Below are 22,219 nucleotides of genomic sequence, written 5' to 3'. Positions count from 1 at the left end.
TTCAATATACTGTTATGTTTCAGATAATACATCCTTGCTGGTGAAGCGCCGCGTGATTTGTGCTGACATCAGCCGAGAGTGTTTGTGCGGGCTGCAATTCTCCACCTTAGTTTGTGTGAACAACATCCCTGATAAAACCTCTCATTGTGTTTGTAAGAATCCAAGATTGTGACACCTCCATACCTTTACACTTTCCAGAAAACTCAAAGATATAACAAAGGAGAAAACTGGCAATGAGATTGACGCAAGAAAGCAAAATTTCAGAAAAGAAAATTGTCGACAAAAAGAGTGGAGACAGTGTTGAGAATGGAAAAAGATTCTTGGGACTGGACTCTCACGTGAAGCAAGCCACTGATGTTGAAGGTTTTCCCTCCCTACCCACTCCTCTAACCAAAAAAAAAAACCAACCGCTGTAAAGATCAAGAGGAAGGCTCGAGGGCAGATAGAAGTCGAAAGAAGTTGAACCGTGAGTAGTTTTTCTTTTATTTTCCCTCAGGTGTTATCGTGCGGGGCGCAGAGGTTGCTGAGTGAGTGCTGGCTGAGAAGGGGAGTGAATAACAGGTAAGCTCTTTCTTTTTCTTTTTTTATCTAGAGGGGATGGCAGCGAAGGTAGTGCAATGTCCCTCCTGCAGAATGTTTGAGATGAGGGACGCCGTCAGTGTCCCAGCTGATTTCATCTGTGGGAAGTGCACCCATCTCCAGCTCCTCAGAAACCGCGTTAGGGAACTGGAGCTGGAGTTGGATGAACTTTGGATCATTCGGGAGGCAGAGGTGGTCATAGATAGAAGCTTCAGGGATGTAGTTACTCTGAAGAATAAAGGTAGATAAGTGACGGTGAGAGGGGCTGGGAGGAAGCAGTCAGTACAGGGATCCCCTGTGGTCGTTCCCCTTAGTAACAAGTATACCGCTTTGGATACTGTTGGGGGGGGGACTTACCAGGGGTAATCCATGGGGTACAGGTCTCTGGCACAGAGTCTGTCCCTGCTGCTCAGAAGGGAAGTGGGGAGAGGAGTAGAGCATTAGTCATTGGAGACTACATAGTTAGGGGGATTGATAGGAGATTCTGTGGGAACGAGAGAGACTCACGGTTGGTGTGTTGCCTCCCAGGTGCCAGGGTGCGTGATGTCTCGGATCGTGTTTTTGGGATCCTTAAGGGGAGGGGGAGCAGCCCCAAGTCGTGGTCCACATAGGTACCAACGACATAGGTAGGAAAAGGGATAGGGATGTAAGGCAGGATTTCAGGGAGCTAGGGTGGAAATTTAGATCTAGGAAAAACAGAGTTATTATCTCTGGGTTGTTACTCGTGCCACGTGATAGCGAGACGAGGAATAGGGAGAGAGAGTAGTTGAACATGTGCCTACAGGGATCGTGCAGGAGGGAGGGTTTCAGATTTCTGGATAATTGGGGCTCATTCTGGGGTCGGTGGGATGGCCTACACCTGGACCAGAGGGGTATCAATATCCTGGGGGGGAAATTTGCTAATGCTCTTCGGGGGGGTTTAAACTAGTTTAGCAGGGGCTTGGGAACCTGAATTGTAGCTCCAATATACAGGAGGTTGAGAGTAGTGAGGTCATGAGTAAGGTTTCAAAGTTGCAGGTGTGTACCGGCAGGCAGGAAGGTGGTTTAAAGTGTGTCTTCTTCAATGCCAGGAGCATCTGGAATAAGGTAATTCTTGAACGAGTACTTTTCTTCTGTATTTACAAATGAGAGGGACCATATTGTTGGAGAGGACAGTGTGAAACAGACTGGTAAGCTCGAGGAAATACTTGTTAGGAAGGAAGATGTGTTGGGCATTTTGAAAAACTTGAGGATAGACAAGTCCCCCGGGCCTGACAGGATATATCCAAGGATTCTATGAGAAGCAAGCGATGAAATTGCACAGCCGTTGGCAATGATCTTTTCGTCCTCACTGTCAACAGGGGTGGTACCAGGGGATTGGAGAGTGGCGAATGTCGTGCCCCTGTTCAAAAAAGGGAATAGGGATAACCCTGGTAATTGCAGGCCAGTTATTCTTACTTCGGTTGTAGGCAAAGTCATGGAAAGGGTACTGAAGGATAGGATTTCTGAGCATCTGGAAAGACACTGCTTGATTAGGGATAGTCAGCACGGATTTGTATGGGGTAGGTCTTGCCTTACAAGTCTTATTGAATTCTTTGAGGAGGTGACCAAGCATGTGGATGAAGGTAAAGCAGTGGATGTAGTGTACATGGATTTTAGTAAGGCATTTGATAAGGTTCCCCATGGTAGGCTTCTGCAGAAAGTAAGGAGGCATGGGATAGTGGGAAATTTGGCCAGTTGGATAACGAACTGGCTAACCGATAGAAGTCAGAGAGTGGTGGTGGACGGCAAATATTCAGCCTGGATCCCAGTTACCAGTGGTGTACCGCAGTGATCAGTTCTGGATCCTCTGCTGTTTGTGATTTTCATTAATGACTTGGATGAGGGAGTTGAAGGGTGGGTCAGTAAATTTGCAGACGATACGAAGATTGGTGGAGTTGTGGATAGTGAGGAGGGCTGTTGTCGGCTGCAAAGAGACATAGATAGGATGCAGAGCTGGGCTGGGAACTGGCAGATGGAGTTTAACCCTGAAAAGTGAGGTTGTCCATTTTGGAAGGACAAATATGAATGCAGAATACAGGGTTAACGGTAGAGTTTTGGGCAATGTGGAGGGGCAGAGAGATCTTGGGGTCTATGTTCATACATATTTGAAAGTTGCCACTCAAGTGGATAGAGCTGGAAAGAAGGCCTATGGTGTGCTAGCGTTCATCAACAGAGGGATTGAATTTAAGAGCCGTGAGGTGATGATGCAGCTGTACAAAACTTTGGTAAGGCCACATGGAGTACTGTGTACAGTTCTGGTCGCCTCATTTTAGGAAGGATGTGGAAGCTTTGGAAAAGGTGCAAAGGAGATTTACCAGGATGTTGCCTGGAATGGAGAGTAGGTCTTACGAGGAAATGTTGAGGGTGCTAGGCCTTTTCTCATTAGAATGGAGAAGGATGAGGGGCGACTTGATAGAGGTTTATAAGATGATCAGGGGAATAGATAGAGTAGACAGTCAGAGAGTTTTTCCCCGGGTGGAACAAACCATTACAAGGGGACATAAATTTAAGGTGAATGGTGAAAGATATAGGGGGGATGTCAGAGGTAGGTTCTTTACCCAGAGAGTAGTGGGGGCATGGAATGCACTGCCTGTGGAAGTAGTTGAGTCGGAAACATTAGGGACCTTCAAGCAGCTATTGGATAGGTACATGGATTACGGTAAAATGATATAGTGTAGATTTATTTGTTCTTAAGGGCAGCACGGTAGCATTGTGGAGAGCACAATTGCTTCACAACTCCAGGGTCCCAGGTTCAATTTCGGCTTGGGTCACTGTCTGTGCGGAGTCTGCACATCCTCCCCGTGTGTGCGTGGGTTTCCTCCGGGTGCTCCGGTTTCCTCCCACAGTCCAAAGATGTGCAGGTTAGGTGGATTGGCCATGATAAATTGCCCTTAATGTCCAAAATTGCCCTTAGTGTTGGGTGGAGGTGTTGACTTTGGGTAGGGTGCTCTTTCCGGGAGCCGGTGCAGACTCAATGGGCTGAATGGCCTCCTTCTGCACTGTAAATTCAATGATAATCTATGATTAATCTAGGACAAAGGTTTGGCACAACATCGTGGGCCGAAGGGCCTGTTCTGTGCTGTATTTTTCTATTCTATAAAAAAAAAGGTGGGTGATCTTGCGGTATGGGTTGGTACCTGGGACTTCGATGTTGTGGCCATTTCGGAGACATGGATAGAGCAGGGACAGGAATGGTTGTTGCAGGTGCCGGGGTTTAGATATTTCAGTAAGCTCAGGGATGGTGGTAAAAGAGGGGGAGGGGTGGCATTGTTAGTCAAAGACAGTATTACGGTGGCAAAAAGGATGTTTGATGAGGACTCGTCTACTGAGGTAGTATGGGCTGCGGTTAGAAACAGGAAAGAGAGGTCACCCTGTTAGGAGTTTTCTATAGGCCTCCGAAAAGTTCCAGAGATCGAGAGGAAAGGATTGGAAAGATGATTCTGGATAGGAGCGAAAGCAACAGGGTAGTTGTTATGGAGGAATTTAACTTTCCAAATATTGACTGGAAACGCTATAGTTTGAGTACTTTAGATGGGTCTGTTTTTGTCCAATGTGTGCAGGAGGGTTTCCTGACACAGTATGTAGATAGGCCAACGAGAGGCGAGGCCATACTGGATTTGGTATTGGGTAATGAACCAGGACAGGTGTTAGATTTGGAGGTCGACGAGCACTTTGGTGATAGTGACCACAATTCCATTACGTTCATTTTAGTGATGGAAAGGGATAGGTATATACCGCAGGGCAAGAGTTATATCTGGGGGAAAGGCAATTATGATGCGATGAGGCAAGACTTGGGATGCATCGGATGGAGAGGAAAACTGCAGGGGATGGGCACAATGGAAATGTGGAGCTTGTTCAAGGAATAGCTACTGCGTGTCCTTGATAAGTATGTACCTGTCAGGCAGGGAGGAAGTGGTCGAGCAAGGGAACCGTGGTTTACTAAAGCAGTCGAAACACTTGTCAAGAGGAAGAAGGAGGCTTATGTAAAGATGAGACATGAAGGTTCAGTTAGTGCGCTCGAGAGTTACAAGTTAGCTAGGAAGGACCTAAAGAGAGAGCTAAGAAGAGCCAGGAGGGGACATGAGAAGTCTTTGGCAGGTAGGATCAAGGATAACCCTAAAGCTTTCTATAGATATGTCAGGAATAAACGAATGACTAGGGTAAGAGTAGGGCCAGTCAAGGACAGTAGTGGGAAGTTGTGCTTGGAGTCCGAGGAGATAGGAGAGGTGCTAAATGAATATTTTTTGTCAGTATTCACACAGGCAAAAGACAATGTTGTCGAGGAGAATACTGAGATTCAGGATACTAGACGAGAAGGACTTGAGGTTCATAAGGAGGAGGTGTTAGCAATTCTGGAAAGTGTGAAAATAGATAAGTTCCCTGGGCCGGATGGGATTTATCCTAGGATTCTCTGGGAAGCTAGGGAGGAGATTGCTGAGCCTTTGGCTTTGATCTTTAAGTCATCTTTGTCTACAGGAATAGTGCCAGAAGACTGGAGGATAGCAAATGTTGTCCCCTTGTTCAAGAAGGGGAGTTGAGACAACCCCGGTAACTATAGACGAGTAAGCCTTACTTCTGTTGTGGGCAAAATCTTGTAAAGGTTTATAAGAGATAGGATGTATAATCATCTGGAAAGGAATAATTTGATTAGAGATAGTCAACACGGTTTTGTGAAGGGTAGGTCGCGCCTCACAAATCTTATTGAGTTCTTTGAGAAGGTGACCAAACAGGTGGATGAGGGTAAAGCAGTTGATGTGGTGTATATGGATTTCAGTAAAGCGTTTGATAAGGTTCCCCAAGGTAGGCTACTGCAGAAAATACGGAGGCTTGGGATTCAGGGTGATTTAGCAGTTTGGATCAGAAATTGGCTAGCTGGAAGAAGACAAAGGGTGGTGGTTGATGGGAAATTTTGAGACTGGAGTCCAGTTACTAGTGGTATACCACAAGGATCTGTTTTGGGGCCACTGCTGTTTGTCATTTTTATAAATGACCTGTAGGAGGGCGTAGAAGGATGGGTGAGTAAATTTGCAGATGACACTAAAGTTGGTGGAGTTGTGGACAGTGCGGAAGGATATTACAAGTTACAGAGGGACAAAGATAAGCTGCAGTGCTGGGCTGAGAGGTGGCAAATGGAGTTTAATGCAGAAAAGTGTGAGGTGATTAATTTTGGAAGGAATAACAGGAAGACTGGGCTAATGGTAAGATTCTTGGCAGTGTGGATGAGCAGAGAGATCTCGGTGTCCATGTACCTAGATCACTGAAAGTTGCCACCCAGGTTGAGAGGGTGTTAAGAAGGCGTACGGTGTGTTAGCTTTTATTGGTAGAAGGATTGAGTTTTCGAGCCATGAGGTCATGTTGCAGCTGTACAAAACTCTGGTGTGGCCGCATTTGGAGTATTGCGTGCAATTCTGGTCGCCGCATTATAGGAAGGATGTGGAAGCATTGGAAAGGGTGCAGAGGAGATTTACCAGAATGTTGCCTGGTATGGAGGGAAGATCTTATGAGGAAAGGCTGAGGGACTTGAGGCTGTTCTCGTTCGAGAGAAGAAGGTTAAGAGGTGACTTAATTGAGGCATACAAGATGATCAGAGGATTGGATAGGGTGGACAGTGGGAGCCTTTTTCCTCGGATGGTGATGCTTAGCATGAGGGGACATAACTTTAAATTGAGGGGAGATAGATATAAGACAGATGTCGGAGGTTATGGGCGGGATTCTCCGCCGGTGGGATTCTCCGTTTTGCCGGCGCCCGGGGGTTTCCCGACGACGTGGGGCTGCCCCACAATGGGAAACCCCATTGACCGGCCGGTGTAACGGAGAATCCTGCCGGTGGGTCGGGGCAGAAAAGTGGCTCGGTGGGGCGGAGAATCCAGCCAGGTTCTTTACTCAGAGAGTAGTAAGGGCGTGGAATGCACTGCCTGCAACAGTAGTGGAATCGCAAACACTAAGGGCACTCAAATGGTCATTGGATAGACATATGGACGATAAGGGAATAGTGTAAATGGGCTTTAGAGTGGTTTCTCAACATCGAGGGCTGAAGGGCCTATACTGCGCTGTAATGTTCTATGTTCTAAGTTTAAGAAAAACAACAGAACACAACCATGAATGAGAAGAACTACAGTTCAAAATCTTGCTTGCCGTTGAAGTGGGTAGAATCTAGGCTACAGGAACTACGCTCGTGGTGGAGCTAGCCGGGCTGTGCGAACAGGGATTCAGAAGTCTTCCGACTCTGGAGAGGCCACTACTCAGGAAAAAGTCAAACCACAGTCAGGTAAAAAGAAAAATTCAAAATCTCATTTTGGATAAGGGGATTGTTTTTGACACACATCCAAAAGAATTAGAAGGGATGTCGTTGGCTGAAGTATAGATCCAAAGAGCCAGTATCCAGAATGGCAGGAAAAACAGGCACCATGGGTGCATTTGATGAAGACTTTGAGACTTAGAACTCATATGAAGAAAATTCCAATTGTATCTCATAGCAAATTAAACAGCATAGGACCTAAAGGTCATAACATTTCTCAGTACATTGGGCAGAAAACTTTTATGTTGGCACAAAACTTAGATCATCCAGCAAAACCGGGAGAGAAGTCCTAGAGCAAACTAATGAAGATTTTAGAAGAGCATTTCACATGATGACACTGTACATGGTAGGCTAGTTTGTGTACTCCACAATGAAGCTATTCAGAGGAAGCTGCTTACTGTAAGTGTTTTAACTCTTAAAGCAGAGTTGCAAGTTGCCACATCTATGGAGTTAGTGACAAAATAAACTTCATAGATCCACAAAATGGAGACCATCAGAAACAAGGCTGCAAGGGGACAACCATGTCACCGATGTACACAGGTTGGACACTCAGCAAGGGAATGCTGAAGTAGAGCAACTAAGTGCAAGAACTGTGGCAAAAAGAGCAATATTGCGAAGGCATGTTGGGTCAGAAAACTTCTCCAACATCAAGAATGCGCAAGAAAAAGAACACATCTAAGCAGACTAGTCATGCCTATAAATTAGTAGATGAAGTTCGAGTCCACTCAGAAGACGACACACCCGAGCAACTTCAGGAGCGGAAACTGGATGTCTTGATGATGTGGGGTTATCAACAATGTTTCTGAGCACTCCAAAGCTTGAGGGTCATAAAATCAAAATTGAAGTGGATATGGGCGCAGCTATATTGTTAGTACCTGAGAATATTTATAATCAACAGTTGAAGCACTGCCTTTAAAACTGTCAAATGTGATCCTAAGGATATATCCTCAAGAGATTGGGCCATTAAAAGGGTGCATTATGGTGGACGTAGAGGTAAATGGATGAACAGTGGAGTTGCCCCTTCATGTTCTCCGAGGACATTTTCCTGCTTTATTTGGTAGAACACGGCTGTCAAAGGTTCAACTCAACTAGGGAGCAGTAAATTAACTAGTGGATTCAAAGAGCAACCTACAACAACTTATGGAGAACTATGTGAAGGTGTTTGAAGATTCACTAGGCTCAATGACTGGAGTTGAAGTGAAACTAAAGATCAAGCCAAACAGTACACTCAAATGTCTCCAAGCTAGTACCATGCCATACACCATCAGGCCAAATGTTGACAAAGAACTGGAAAGGCTAGTCCAAACAGGAATAATTGAACCAGTTGCTACAAGTGATTGGGCAACACCAATCATTCCTATATTGAAACGCAGTGGCTTAGTGAAAATATGTGGAGACTTTAAAACAACTATTAACCTGGTATTGTGCACAGATCACTATCCACTGTCACAGTAAAATCGATCTTTTGCAGGCGGATTTACAAATGAATGTGGCTTCAAAGTCACAGCCACTCACCATTGTGAAGAAGACTTACTTTTGGAACACCATCTGCTCCTGCTCTTTCTCAGAGGTCCATGGATCAAAGTCTGAGTGGGCTAAATGGGGTGCAGTGTTATTCAGATGCAATTCTCAAGTTTTGAGCGGACAGGGGCACGTGAACAACTTGAATATTGTTTTAAAGTGTACACAAAAGCATAATCTCCAAGTTAAAAAGAAAAGTCTGACTTTTTCAAGACATTCATAAATTACCTGGGTCGTATCCTCAATAAAGAGGTCTTGCACAAGGAGCTGAAGAAGATGACAGCAATCTTAGAAGCACCATGTCCTCAAGATATGGCACACTTAGGTCATTTTTAGTATTGATCAATTATCATGGTAAAATCTTGCCGAACTTAGCAACATGATTGAAACCTTTAACACACTTCATGATGTGCCAAACAGGTGTGGCACTGGTCAAAATATTACGGAATTGCATACAACAAGGGAAAAGATGCCTTATCGAAGCTGTTGGTTTATCACAATCCCAAAGCTGAAGTTATAACTTGCTTACGATATTTCACCCTCTGGGGTTGGTGCAGTTGTCACGCACATCATGCCTCTAGGAGAGGAACAACTGGTAGCATTTGCTTCATACTACTCTTTCTAGTGCAGAAATTAATTTTACTCAGCTAGAAAAAGTGGCTTTGAGCATCATTTTCTCCCCTCCACAGGGTGCCCTGCCCAATAAGCCGAGGGTCCCCCACCCCCCGTCAAACACTGGGGCAGCAAGCCCAATGCCTCCGGGCTCTATGCTTGCGAGCAAAGATGCCTGCTCACCTCCTCGGCTCCCCACAGAAGCTATTCCTCGAGGTTCACGTTTTTAAAAAGAACACTAATCAGCGCCAGGGTGACCATTTGTTGGGGAGGCTGATGAATGATGGGAGGCCATTGGATAACAGGTCACTTCTGTTAATTGTACGGAAATAAGACTTAAGTGGTGATAATTGGTTTCTCGCCATATTACAGTAAGATCACAATTTCGCCGACGAGAGCGGGCCGGTTGCATCGTGCAAACTGTTTGCTGCCTGCCGCGGTTCTCGTTTTCGGCTTCTCCCGCTATTCACCGGCCTTGTTTCACTCGAGCGGGAGTGCAAGGAGGCCAGAGAATCATGCCCATAGTATTCAATATTATCGGCCCACATGTACAATATCCAATATCGCAAGTCAGCAACATACAAATGCTGCTGCTTTGACAAGAATGCCATTACAAGTGAAGCATAAACCTGAAGAACATTTCATCAACATCCTGTATTTCCCATTCATGGATAATGTGCTGTGGCTTCATATCAAGTTCAGAGATACACAAGCACCGGTCCAGTGGTGGGGAAGGCAATGAACCTGGTCCAGAAAGGATCACTGTCAGACCGTCATAATCCAGACCTCAAACATTGCATCACAAAGACTTGAGTTGACAATCCAGAATGGAGTTTTATTGTGGCAAATTTCATATTCCTAGTGCGTGCACAGTAAAGTCCTCGAACAACTACATGAGGGACATCCTGGTTGGTGAGGATGAAGGAACTTGCACACAGTTATTTTGTTGCCCAGGATTAGATGCTCAAATCGAAGAGAAAATGGGGCAATTTCAATCCTGTGCAAAACTAAGGAACATTCCACGACTGCAACCATCACATCTGTGGGAATAGCTGACACAGCCATGGGAAAGAAAACACACAGACTACGCTGGTCCAATGGAGGATCACACGTTCCTCTTGATTGTGGATGCACACTCTAAATGGCTACTGGCAAAGTCTTTGAAATTGATCCCTTTTACCATTTTTTCAGGTGTTTTTGGTGCTCAAACCCAGTGAGTTGAGTGGGTAAATCCTCTCCAGATGGGGGTATGACAAAGAAGCTCAATATTAAAAAGGCTCAGGAGGGAAGCCTGTCGAAGGAAAGTGAAGGAGGGAAGATCGCCGCTGTGGTGTTGGGTGTTCTGACACACAGATGAGCCAACACAGTTGCATATGGTACAACGCTTCTTTATTTAAACTTACTATTTACAGTTTGGTCTTTGCACTCTGCACGTGGGGGGTTCCCTGCTTGTGGTGTTTTAACAGCTCTTTCTTGTTCCCTTCTCCCCAGACCTACTGACCACCAGGTGTCGTGCTCGTGCTTTTTATATGGTTGGTGTTCTTGTCTGTGATTGGTTGTGGTGTTGTGTACTCTGATTTGCCTGTTAGTGTGTCCATCATGATGTGTGTGTTTGAATATCATGACATCCCCCCTTTTTACAAAGATATGTGCCTACGTGGTGATAAATATGATCGTGTCGTGAGTGCATCTAGGAGTGTGTGTGTGTCGTGTGCAGCATGTGCATATGACGGAACTATGTACATGGGGCGATGTCGGGTGCGTCACATGAGCCAAGTTGTACCATAACATAACATAAATGCGAACGAGAGAAGAAGAAGAAAAAAAAACTTGAACAGTTGTCCAGTCAGACGACCTCTGGAACGATAAACAACAACAGGTTATCATGTAAAATTGTGCAACTTGTTAAACATATGAACGGTATTATAAGTCCAGTCTAATGGGCTTGCGACGAGTTCGGGTTGACCGCCTCAAGGGTGGATCAAGAACCACCGGCTGCTGTGCAGGCCTGGCCATGGGCGGCGACGGAAAGGGCGTGATGTGCGGCAGCTCCACAAAGTCATCCTCAGAAGCCTGTTGAGGATCTGGCGTGTGCGTGCTGTGTGGCTGTGAGCGTGGAAGTCGGCGAAGGGCGCGCCGATTGCGGCGACGCACGGAACCATCCGGCATGCGAACCAGGAACGAGCGGGGAGCCACTTGTCGGAGGACTTCGGCCGGTGCTGACCAGCCACCATACGGTTGATGGACGCGTACTTTGTCTCCGGAGGACAGGGGGGGCAGGTCCGTCGCTCGTGTGTCGTACCGACTTTTCTGGCGATCACGCTGCAGTTGCATGTTCCGAAGAACCGCCTCATGGTCTGTCGTTGGTGCCAGGATGGACGGTACCGTCGTCCTGAGGGAGCGACCCATTAGTAGCTGCGCTGGCGAGAGACCCGTGGATAACGGGGCCGATCGATAGGCCAGCAAGGCAAGGTTAAAGTCCGATCCGGCAGCAGCCGCCTTGCACAGGAGCCGCTTGGCGATGTGGACACCCTTTTCAGCCTTCCCGTTCGATTGTGGATGCAGAGGGCTGGACGTCACATGAGTGAAACCATATGCTGCGGCAAAGGACGACCATTCACGGCTGGCAAAACAAGGTCCATTGTCTGACATGACAGTCCTTGGAATGCCATAGCGAGCAAATGTTTCCTTGCAGGCCCCAATGACTGCGGACGACGTCAGATCATGGAGAGGCATGACTTCCGGGTAGTTTGAGAAGTAGTCTATAATAACAATGTAATCTCTGCCGAGCGCGTGAAATAGGTCAACACCCACCTTCGCCCAGGGGGACGTCACCATCTCGTGTGGTAGAAGTGTTTCCGGAGGTTGCGCCGGCTGAAACCTCTGACAGGTTGTGCAGTTGAGCACCATGTTGGCTATGTCTTCATTAATACCCGGCCAATATACCGCCTCCCGGGCCCTTCGTCTGCATTTTTCGACGCCCAAGTGGCCTTCGTGTAGTTGATGAAGAATCATCTGGCGCACGCTGTGCGGAATAACGATCCTGTGTGATTTCATAAGGACCCCGTCTATGTTGGTGAGATCATCTCACACATTATAAAACTGGGGGCACTGCCCTTTTAGCCACCCTTCCGTCATGTGGCGCATCACTCGCTGCAGAAGGGGGTCAGTCGCCGTCTCTGCGCGTATGTGGGCCAGACTAGGATCATCAGCTGGCAGATTTGCTGCTGTCAGAGTTACGTGTGCCTCAATTTGACGCACGAACCCCTCCGCATCTGGTGGTGTGCTCACTGCTCGGGAAAGAGTGTCCGCCACGATGAGTTCCTTCCCCGGAGTGTAGATCAGTTCAAAATCGTACCTCCTGAGTTTAAGTAAGATGCGCTGGAGGCGAGGAGTCATGTCGTTCAGGTCTTTGTTAATGATGTTGACCAGGGGGCGGTGGTCAGTTTCGACCGTAAATCGTGGCAGGCCATACACATAGTCGTGGAACTTGTCCAGTCCAGTTAACAAGCCCAGGCATTCTTTTTCGATTTGCGCGTAGCGCTGTTCGGTAGGGGTCATGGCTCGTGAGGCATACGCAACCGGGGCCCATGATGACGTGCTGTCTTTTTGCAGGAGTACCGCTCCAATACCAGATTGGCTGGCGTCTGTTGAGATCTTTGTAGGGCGAGTCGTGTCAAAGAAGGCCAGCACTGGTGCCGTGACCAGTTTGTGCTTGAGCTCCTCCCATTCCCGCTGATGCGATTGGTGCCAGTTGAATTCTGTCGATTTTTTTACGAGATGGCGCATATTTGTTGTATGAGAAGCCAGGTTGGGAATGAACTTCCCAAGGAAGTTGACCATGCCCAGGAATCTTAAGACAGCCTTCTTGTCAGCCGGTCGTGGCATGGCTGTGATGGCGCTAACCTTGTCTGCATCGGGACGGACCCCTGACCTTGAGATGTGGTCCCCGAGGAATTTCAGCTCCGTCTGGCCGAAGGCACACTTCGCACGGTTGAGACGCAGGCCATTTTGTCGTATGCGGGTAAAGACACGTCGTAGACGATGCATGTGTTCCTGCGGAGTGGTGGACCAAATGATGATATCGTCCACATATACACGTACCCCTTCGATGCCTTCCATCATCTGCTCCATAATGCGGTGGAATACTTCAGATGCCGAAATGATGCCGAATGGCATCCGGTTGTAGCAGAATCTGCCAAAAGGGGTGTTGAATGTGCATAGTCTTCGGCTGGCCGGGTCCAGTTGGATCTGCCAGAATCCTTTGGACGCATCCAATTTAGTGAATATTTTGGCTCGCGCCATCTCGCTGGTGAGGTCTTCTCGTTTCGGGATGGGATAGTGTTCCCGCATGATATTGTTATTCAGATCTTTTGGATCTATACATATACGGAGCTCGCCAGAGGGCTTCTTTACACAGACCATGGAGCTGACCCATGGCGTGGGCTCCGTGACCCTGGATAGGACCCCTTGGTCCTGAAGAATCTGCAGTTGTGCCTTGAGGCGGTCTTTGAGTGGCGCAGGAACCCTGCGAGGTGCGTGAACGACAGGGATGGCGTCCGGTCTGAGTCGAATCTTGTACGTGTATGGCAATGTCCCCATGCCTTCAAAAACCTCCTGGTTGTGAGCAAGGAGGGAATGGAGATTTGCGTGGAACTCAGCATCCGGGAAGTCGGATGTCTCATCTGGAGAGAGAGACATAATGCGCTGTACCAGGTGAAGGACCTTACACGCCTGTGCGCCCAGTAACGAGTCCTTTGATGAGCCGACAACTTCGAAGGGGAGTGTGGCCGTGTGCCTCTTGTGAGTCACCTGTAGCTGGCAAGATCCTATGGACGGGATGACGTTCCCGTTATAGTCAACCATCTTGAGCCGGGATGGCGTGATGGGTGGTTTGACCTTCATGGCCTGGACTGCAGAGTAAGCAATCAGGTTGGCGGATGCGCCGGTGTCCAGACGGAAGGCGACGCGAGATCGGTTGACCGTCAGGGTGGCACACCACTCATCGGCTGGATTGATGGCATTGACCTTGTTGACATAAATGACGGAAACTCGGAAGGCATCCTGGTCATCTGCATCACTTAACTGGAAGTCTTGATGCGTGGGCTGGACGGTCCTGACTCGTCTGCGAGGTTGTCGAGGATGCGCCGGATCCATGGGTTGAGCCGAACGACAGCGGGCTGCGTAGTGGCCCATCGTGCCACATCTGTGGCACTGTCGGTTTTTTGCAGGACATTGCCCTTTTAAATGTAGAGCTCCACAATTGCCGCACGTCATGACGTCACGGCGTTCGTTGCGCCACTGCGCATGCGCAGTGCGATCTTGCGGTGGGCGCGCCTGCGCAGTGCGTCCCTCGTTGTGGCCGTTATTTTTGGCGCGCACCTGCGCGGGAGACCGCGAAAAGCGCGGGAAGCGGCCGCTGTCGTCCGGGCCGTGGGTCGGGAAGTAATCGACGGCCTGGATGCGTTCGACGTCGTGGGCGGCCTGGCTTGCCGATTCGACGGCTGGGGACCCCCTCCGTGCCAACTCGGACGCCTGAAATCGGGCAAAACGGCAGGTAGCATTTTCGTGGAGGACACAGGCTTCCACAGCAGACGCTAAGGTGAGGCTTTTCATTTTAAGAAGCTGCTGGCGTAGGCCACTAGAGGCAACGCCAAAAACAATCTGGTCCCTGATCATGGACTCTGTGGTGGTGCCGTAACCGCAGGACTGCGCTAGAATCCGGAGGTGCGTCAAAAAGGGTTGAAAAAGCTCCTCCTTACCTTGCAGGCGTTGCTGAAAGAGGTATCTTTCAAAACTTTCATTGACTTCAACTTGAAAGTGCTGGTCCAGTTTGAGGATGACCGTGTCATATTTGGCTTGGCTTTCGCCTTCTTCGAACACCAGTGAGTTGAAGACGTCGGTTGCGTGCGGACCTGCGTAGAAGAGGAGCATTGCAATCTTCGAGTCATCCGAGACATTCTGTTTTTCGGTGGCACGGATGTACAGGTCAAATCGCTGCCTGTAGAGCTTCCAGTTGGTACCTAGGTTCCCCGTGACTTGCATCGGCTGCGGTTTGCCGGTGTGGTCCATGTCCAGAATGGCAGGTTAGTAGGCAGGTATCGATCCACTCCTGTACCATGTGGTGTTGGGTGTTCTGACACACAGATGAGCCAACACAGTTGCATATGGTACAACGCTTCTTTATTTAAACTTACTATTTACAGTTTGGTCTTTGCACTCTGCACGTGGGGGGTTCCCTGCTTGTGGTGTTTTAACAGCTCTTTCTTGTTCCCTTCTCCCCAGACCTACTGACCACCAGGTGTCGTGCTCGTGCTTTTTATATGGTTGGTGTTCTTGTCTGTGATTGGTTGTGGTGTTGTGTACTCTGATTTGCCTGTTAGTGTGTCCATCATGATGTGTGTGTTTGAATATCATGACAGCCGCCACGTCCATTACATTAGACATGTTGGCAGTGGTAATGGCGCAGGAGTTTGAAAGGATCGGCAAACAAATGGACAGTCAGTTTGAATGGCTGGGCCAGGTAATTAAGAAACCTTTTGGACCTACTATAGAAGAGGCTTTGGGCCCAATCCGTGAATAGTTGGTGCGAATTTTGAACATGGTGAAGGCGTAAGGTGAGATGCTAAAAGAGTTGAAGGAGGCTCTGTCGAGGCATAAGAACAAGTTTGCCTCAGTGGAGACAGAGTTTCTGATGGTGGCGGAAAGCAATAAAGGCCTCAGAGTCAAAGTGGGGGGAATTGGGAATAGGTTATGGCGATTAAACCTCAGACTGATGGGGCTGCCAGAGGGAGGGAGCGCCTGAAGCTGACCCAGTATTTCTCCAAAATGTTTCCTCAGCTGGTGGGGAGGGATGAAGTGTTCATCCCTTCAGAATTGGAGAGAGCACATTGGACACTCAGGCAAAATCCAAGCCCAAATGAGCCATGGTGAGCGGTGACAATTCGCTTCCACAATTCTCAAAGGAAGGAGAGGGTCTTGGGGTGGGCGAATAGAATTCAGAATATTGACTGGGACATTCTGAACACATCAAGATATTCAGACTGAATTGGCAAAGAGGTGTGAGGCCTTCAAAAAGGCGAAGGCGGTGTTTTATAATAAGGGCATGAAGTTGGAATGGTGTACCCGGTGCGTTTGCAAGCGGCTCCGGCTTTTATCTGAGCAAAGAGGTTGGGACCGCTGTGAAGAGGACTATTTTGGAATCTGTGTATGAAGGGAGTGTTTGTGTGATGCAGATATGGTGCTGTTTTTACCACTGTTTCAGTTTTGCTTTGCTGGGGTAAAGGGGTGGTTGTAAAAGGGGGTTGGTGGCCAAACAGACATGGAGCTGGAAGTGGGACAATAGTATCCTGAAGGTCTGCCAAGACCTGAGTGTGGAGTTGGCCAGGAGAAGAGCAGGCTTCAACCAGTTTAGGTCGATCCTTTTTAGAAAAGGGTGAAGTTCGACTGCTGTATCCGGCCAGTCTCTGGGTCACGTACGAGGAACAGCACTTTCATTTTGAGTCGCCTGAGGACGCGCTGGACTTCGTGAAAAGAAAAGGACTGGTGGTGGACTGAGAACCTTTGAACTTTGCTGCAACATTCATGTTTTTTTTTTTCTTTTTGTTTCTCTGTTCTTTTAAATAAAAAGTTTCTCTTTTTTTGTTTTGTGGAAGCTCTTTGTAATGCCTTCTGTATTGATTTGGGACCAGTGGCAGAGCTGAGTGAGTTAAGGTTTTAATTTGCACTGTTGGGGGATGGAGGTGTGCTTGTGGTATTTTTCTGCCGGCCAATTGTGTGGGGATTGTTTGATATTGGAGTATGTTTGTATGAGCGGGGGGGGGGGAATGGAACAATAGATGGGAGACTATCGGCGCCAGGGATGGGGGCCACCAAGCTAGTTGGGCGGGCTAGCTCATGGAAGCGCAGTGGGGGGGGGGTGCATATGTTCGGTTTATCAAAGGGGTTGGGTTACAGAGTGTTGTTACTGGGAGGGGGAGGGGGGGAAAATGTTCTGCTGACGAGGGAGGGACTTGTACTAAGGGACATAGAGGAGGTTGGGGACGGAGGTTGCCTGGGAGCGGCTGGTGGAGGCGCGGAGCATGGGCTGGAGGCAGGCCCATAAAAGGGGATGGCTGATCAGCGAAGTGGGGGGGGGGGCAATGAGCCCCCCAACTAGGCTGATCACCTGGAATGTTCGGGAGTTAAATGGGCTGCTCAAGAGGGCACATGTGTTTGTGCATCTTAGGGGACTGAAGGCGGACATGGTAATGTTGTAGGAGACGCACCTTAGAGTAACTGACCAGATTAGATTAAGGAAAGGCTGGGTCAGTCAGGTTTTTCACTCGGGATTGGATTCTAAGACTAGAGGGGTCGCGATCCTGATCAATAAGCGGGTGGTGTTTGAGGCGGGTAGAATAGTTTTGGATGTGGGAAACTGGAGGGGATGCAGGTGGTATTAGTAAATGTGTACGCGCCAAATTGGGATGATATGGAGTTTATACGAGGATGCTGGGGAAGATACCAGACCTGGACTCGCACAGGTTGGTCATCGGAGGGGACTTCAGCACAGTTATTGACCCTGGCTTGGACTGGTCAAGCTCGAAAATGGGCAGGGTGCCAGCAATAGCAAAGGAACTAAAAGGGTTCATGGAGCAGGTGGGGTGGGGGGGGGGGGGTGGATCCATGGAGATTTGGGCAACCGAGGGTGAAGGAGTTCTCCTTATTCTCACACGTGCATAAAGTGTACTCCCGAATTGATTTCTTCATTTTGAGCAGGGCCTTACTGGTAGGGGTGGTGGACACGGGCTACTCGGCGATCACAATCTCAGTCCATGCTCTGCACTGGGTTGATCTGCAGATTAGTAGTAAAGACAGTAACCAGCGCCCGCATTGGAGGTTAGATGTGGGTCTTTTGGCTGACGAAGGGGTGTGCGAGCGGCTGAGGAAATATATTCAGAACTACCTGCAGGTCAACGACACGGGGGAAATTTCAGTAGCGATGGTCTGGGAAACACTGAAGGTGGTGGTCAGAGGGGAGCTGATCTCTATACGGACCCATAGGGAGAAGGTGAACAGGGCAGAGACAGACCGACTGGTTAAGGAGATACTACAGATCGATAGGAGGTATGCGGAGACCCCAGAGGTAGGGCTTTTAAGAGAAGGATGGAGGCTCTGGCGGAGTTCAGCTTGTTAACTACAGGAGCAGCTAAGAAAGGCGAGGGGGACGACCTATGAACATGGAGAGAAGGCTAGCAGAATGCTTGCACAGCAGCTAAGAAAGAAGGAGGCAGCCAGGGTGATAGGGAAAGTAAATGACGCAGATGGGAACCTGGTTGGAGATTCAGCGGGGTGAATAAGGCGTTTAGGGATTTCTACAATAGGTTGTGTAGATCGGAACACCCTACGGGGCCAGAGGGGATGAGGCACTTCTTGGGGGGGCTGAATTTCCCAAAGGTGGACGGAGAGCTGGTAGAAGGGCTGGGGGCCCCAATTGGGTTGGAAGAGATAGTGGTGGGCGTGAAGGCCATGCAGGCGGGTAAGGCCCCGGGTCCGGACGGGTACCCAGTGGAGTTTTATAAAAGGTTCTCTGGGATATTGGGGCTGGTGTTGATGAGGATGTTCAATGAGGCAAGGGAAAGAGGGGTGCTGCCCCCGACGATGTCACAGGCCATGATTTCACTGATTCTGAAGCGGGACAAGAACCCGGAGCTGTGTGGGTCCTAGAGGCTGATATCCCTGTTGAATGTGGATGCCAAACTGCTGGCCAAAATTTGTCCTCCAGGATTGAGGATTGTGTTCCGGACGTTATTGGGGAGGACCAGAAGGGGTTTGTTTATGGTAGGCAGTTGGTGGCCAATGTAAGAAGGCTGTTAAATGTGATCATGATGCCCCCGGAAGGTAGGGAGGTGGAGGTAGTGATCGCAATGGATGCAGAAAAGGCTTTTGATCGGGTAGAATGGGATTATCTGTGGGAGGCATGGAACGGTTTGGATTTGGGCGGGGCTTTATTGACTGGGTCAGGCTGCATCAGGATCCTGTGGCAAGTGGACGGATGAATAGAACAATATCAGACTATTTTAGACTGCACCTGGGGACGAGACAGGGGTGCCCCCACTCCCCACTGTTGTTGGCAATAGCTCTGAGAGCCTCAAGAGGCTGGAAGGGGCTGGTCTGGGTGGGGGTGGAGCACAGAATCTCGCACTATGCAAACAACCTTCTGTATGTATCAGACCCATTAGAGAGGATGGGAGAAATCATGAGGATTCTGGGGGAATTTGGCCGTTTTTCGGGGTATAAGCTAAATATGGGGAAAAGTGAGATGTTTGTGATCCAGGTGAGGGGACAGAAGAGGCGATTGGGGGAGCTGCCGTTTAGATTAGTCGGGGGAAGCTTTTGGTACCTAGGCATTCAAGTGGCACGGGAATGGGACCGGCTGCATAAATTAAATCTGGCCCGGCTAGTAGACCAAATGAAGGACGATTTTCGGAGATGGGATGCGCTCCCGTTGTCATTAGCTGGGAGGGTTTAAACGGTGAAGATGACGGTCCTCCCGAGATTCCTGTTCGTGTTTCAGTGTCTCCCCATCTTTATTCCGCGGTCCTCTTTTAAATGGGTCAAGAAAGTGATCTCTGGCTTTGTTTTTTGCGGGCAAGACCCCGTGGGTAAGGAAGGTAATGCTTGAGTGGAGTCGGGGAGAGAGCGGGCTGGCGCTGCCAAATTTTAGTAACTATTACTGGGCGGCGAATATAGCCATGATCAGGAAGTGGGTGGTGGGGGAGGGGTCGGCATGGGAGCGTATGGAGGGGACTTCATGCAAGGGCACCAGTTTGGGGGTATTGGTAACTGTGCCTCTGGCGTTCCCGCCGGCACGGTACTCCGCCAGCCCCGTGGTGGTGGTGGCCCTGAGAGCCTGGGGGAAATGGAGGAGACATGTGGGAGCAGAGGGAGCATCGGTCTCATAGATTATCATAGAATTTACAGTGCAGAAGGTCCCCAATCTGTAATAATCACCGGTTTGCCCCGGGAAGAATGGATGGGGGGGTTCCGGATATGGCGGAGAGCAGGGATTGAGAGGATGGGGGATATGATTATAGAGGGGAGCTTTCCGAGTATGAGGGCGCTGGAGGAGACATTTGGGTTGGCGAGTGGAAACAAATTCAGGTATCTGCAGGTGGGGGACTCCCTACACAAATAGGTGTCAACCTTCCCACTCCTACCGCTAAGGCGGATTCAGGACAGGGTAGTTTCCAGAGGGTGGGTAGGAGAAGAGAGTCTCGGACATTTACAAGGAACTTATGGGGTCAGAGGAGACGCAGACCGAGGAGCTGAAACGCAAGTGGGAGGAGGAGCTGGGAGGAGAGATAGAGGATGGTCTATAGGCGGACACGTTGAGTGGAGTCAACGCGTCCGCAACATGTGCCAGGCTCAGCCTGATACAATTCAATGTCGTTCACCGGGCTCACATGACAGTGGCCCGCATGAGCAGATTCTTTGGGGTGGAAGACAGGTGTGCAAAATGTGCGGGAGGACCAGCGAACCATGTCCACATATTCTGGGCATGTCCGAAGCTTAGGTGATTTTGGCAGGGGTTTGCTGATGTCATGTCCAAGGTGTTAAAAACAACCTCTGAGTCCAGAGGTGGCGATTTTTGTGGTGTCAGAAGAGCCGGGAATCCAGAAGGAGAAAGAGGCAGACGTTCTGGCCTTTGCTTCCCTGGTAGCCCAGAGACGGATACTATTAGCTTGGAGGGACTCAAAGCCCCCAAAGTCGGAGACCTGGCTATCTGACATGGCTAGCTTTCTCTGTTTGGAGAAAATCAAGTTTGCTTTGAGAGGTTCACTGTTAGGGTTCGCCTGAAGGTGGCAACCGTTCGTCGACTTATTCGCGGAAAATTAATCGTCAGCAGAAGGTGGGTGGGGGTTCGTTTAGCTTCGAGTAGGGGGTTAATAAAGGCGGGACCTATAAAGGAGGAAGACTGCTTTTGCACTATGTTTATAGTTCCATGTACATTGTTTATTGTATTGTTGTTATAATACCAAAAAATATCTCAATAAAATGTTTATTTTAAAAAAAGTAAAAGGGAATTGGTATATGCTCGTCTGCTTTTTTCTCTTGGAGAGGCAACAGGTTTGTGATCTTGTGGGGGATTTGGTACGATTGAGGGGGAGAAGGGTGTTAGCTGGTGTTTGAGGGGATATGTTAAGGGGAGCATATTTGGGAGCCACTTTGCTCGCAATGGGGAAAGGGGAGGCTAGCAAATGGGAGTGGAGTGAGGGGAGAAGCTGCTGCCTGTTGGGTCAGATTGGGAGCAACAAAAGGTCTGGATACAGTTTTGTGTTTATGTGACGGGGGGATAAAGGGAGGAGGTGATGCCAGGCCATCTGTGGGCCTGGATGGGGGAGGAGGGAGCAATGGTAGTGGGGGGAGGGGGGGGGGGGGGGGTGGTGAACTGATAGTGCCAGGGACTTTTCTTTGTCTCACCCTGTGGATGGGGCTGGTGGCCATCCTAAATGGGTCTGGGACCCAGGAATTTGGGGAGGGATATTGCACTATGGTGAAAATGGCTGACTCTAATGGGAAGGGGTTGAGAGACCCTGTGGTGAACCACTGTATTAGGGGATGTAAGGTAGGACCTGCACTACACGTTCGCCGATAGCTCCTGCCGGCTTGGTCTGCCCGCTGAGAACTGTATAAATATGTATGACCTCCAGTGCCCTGCCATTTCACCAGCTGCAGCAGGAGGCCACGCATCTGACTGTAATAAAGCCACAGTTGTACCCAACTTCAGTCTTTCTGCAATTGATCCTTAAGGAACACTACGCGCAGAAGGCGAACATGCTCTTCGCCAGGCATGTACTTGCCACCCGCTCGCAACTACCTGGTGAGTCCACTGAAGACATTGGGCGGGCCCTAATTCCACTCGTCCGGGACTGTGACTGTCAGGCCGTTACGACTGTCGAACACGCGAATTTCCCCATGCGCGATGCCTTCGTGACGGGGATTGCGTTGGACCACATCCGAGAACGATTGCTGGAAGGGGCCACGCTCGAACTGGCGAAGACGAAAACCTTGGCTCTCTCCATGACGGTCGCATCCTGTAACGTACAATCGTACCCCTCCCGCCACGCTGCTCACCCTTCTACTCCTTCCTACCCCTCCTGGACACCGCCGACGACATCCTCAGCCGGGGCCCTGCTTTCCCAATAC

This window comes from Scyliorhinus torazame, chromosome 8, assembly GCF_047496885.1.
Source record: "Scyliorhinus torazame isolate Kashiwa2021f chromosome 8, sScyTor2.1, whole genome shotgun sequence".
Taxonomy (NCBI): domain Eukaryota; kingdom Metazoa; phylum Chordata; class Chondrichthyes; order Carcharhiniformes; family Scyliorhinidae; genus Scyliorhinus; species Scyliorhinus torazame.
Note: the sequence above shows the minus strand (reverse complement) of the source record.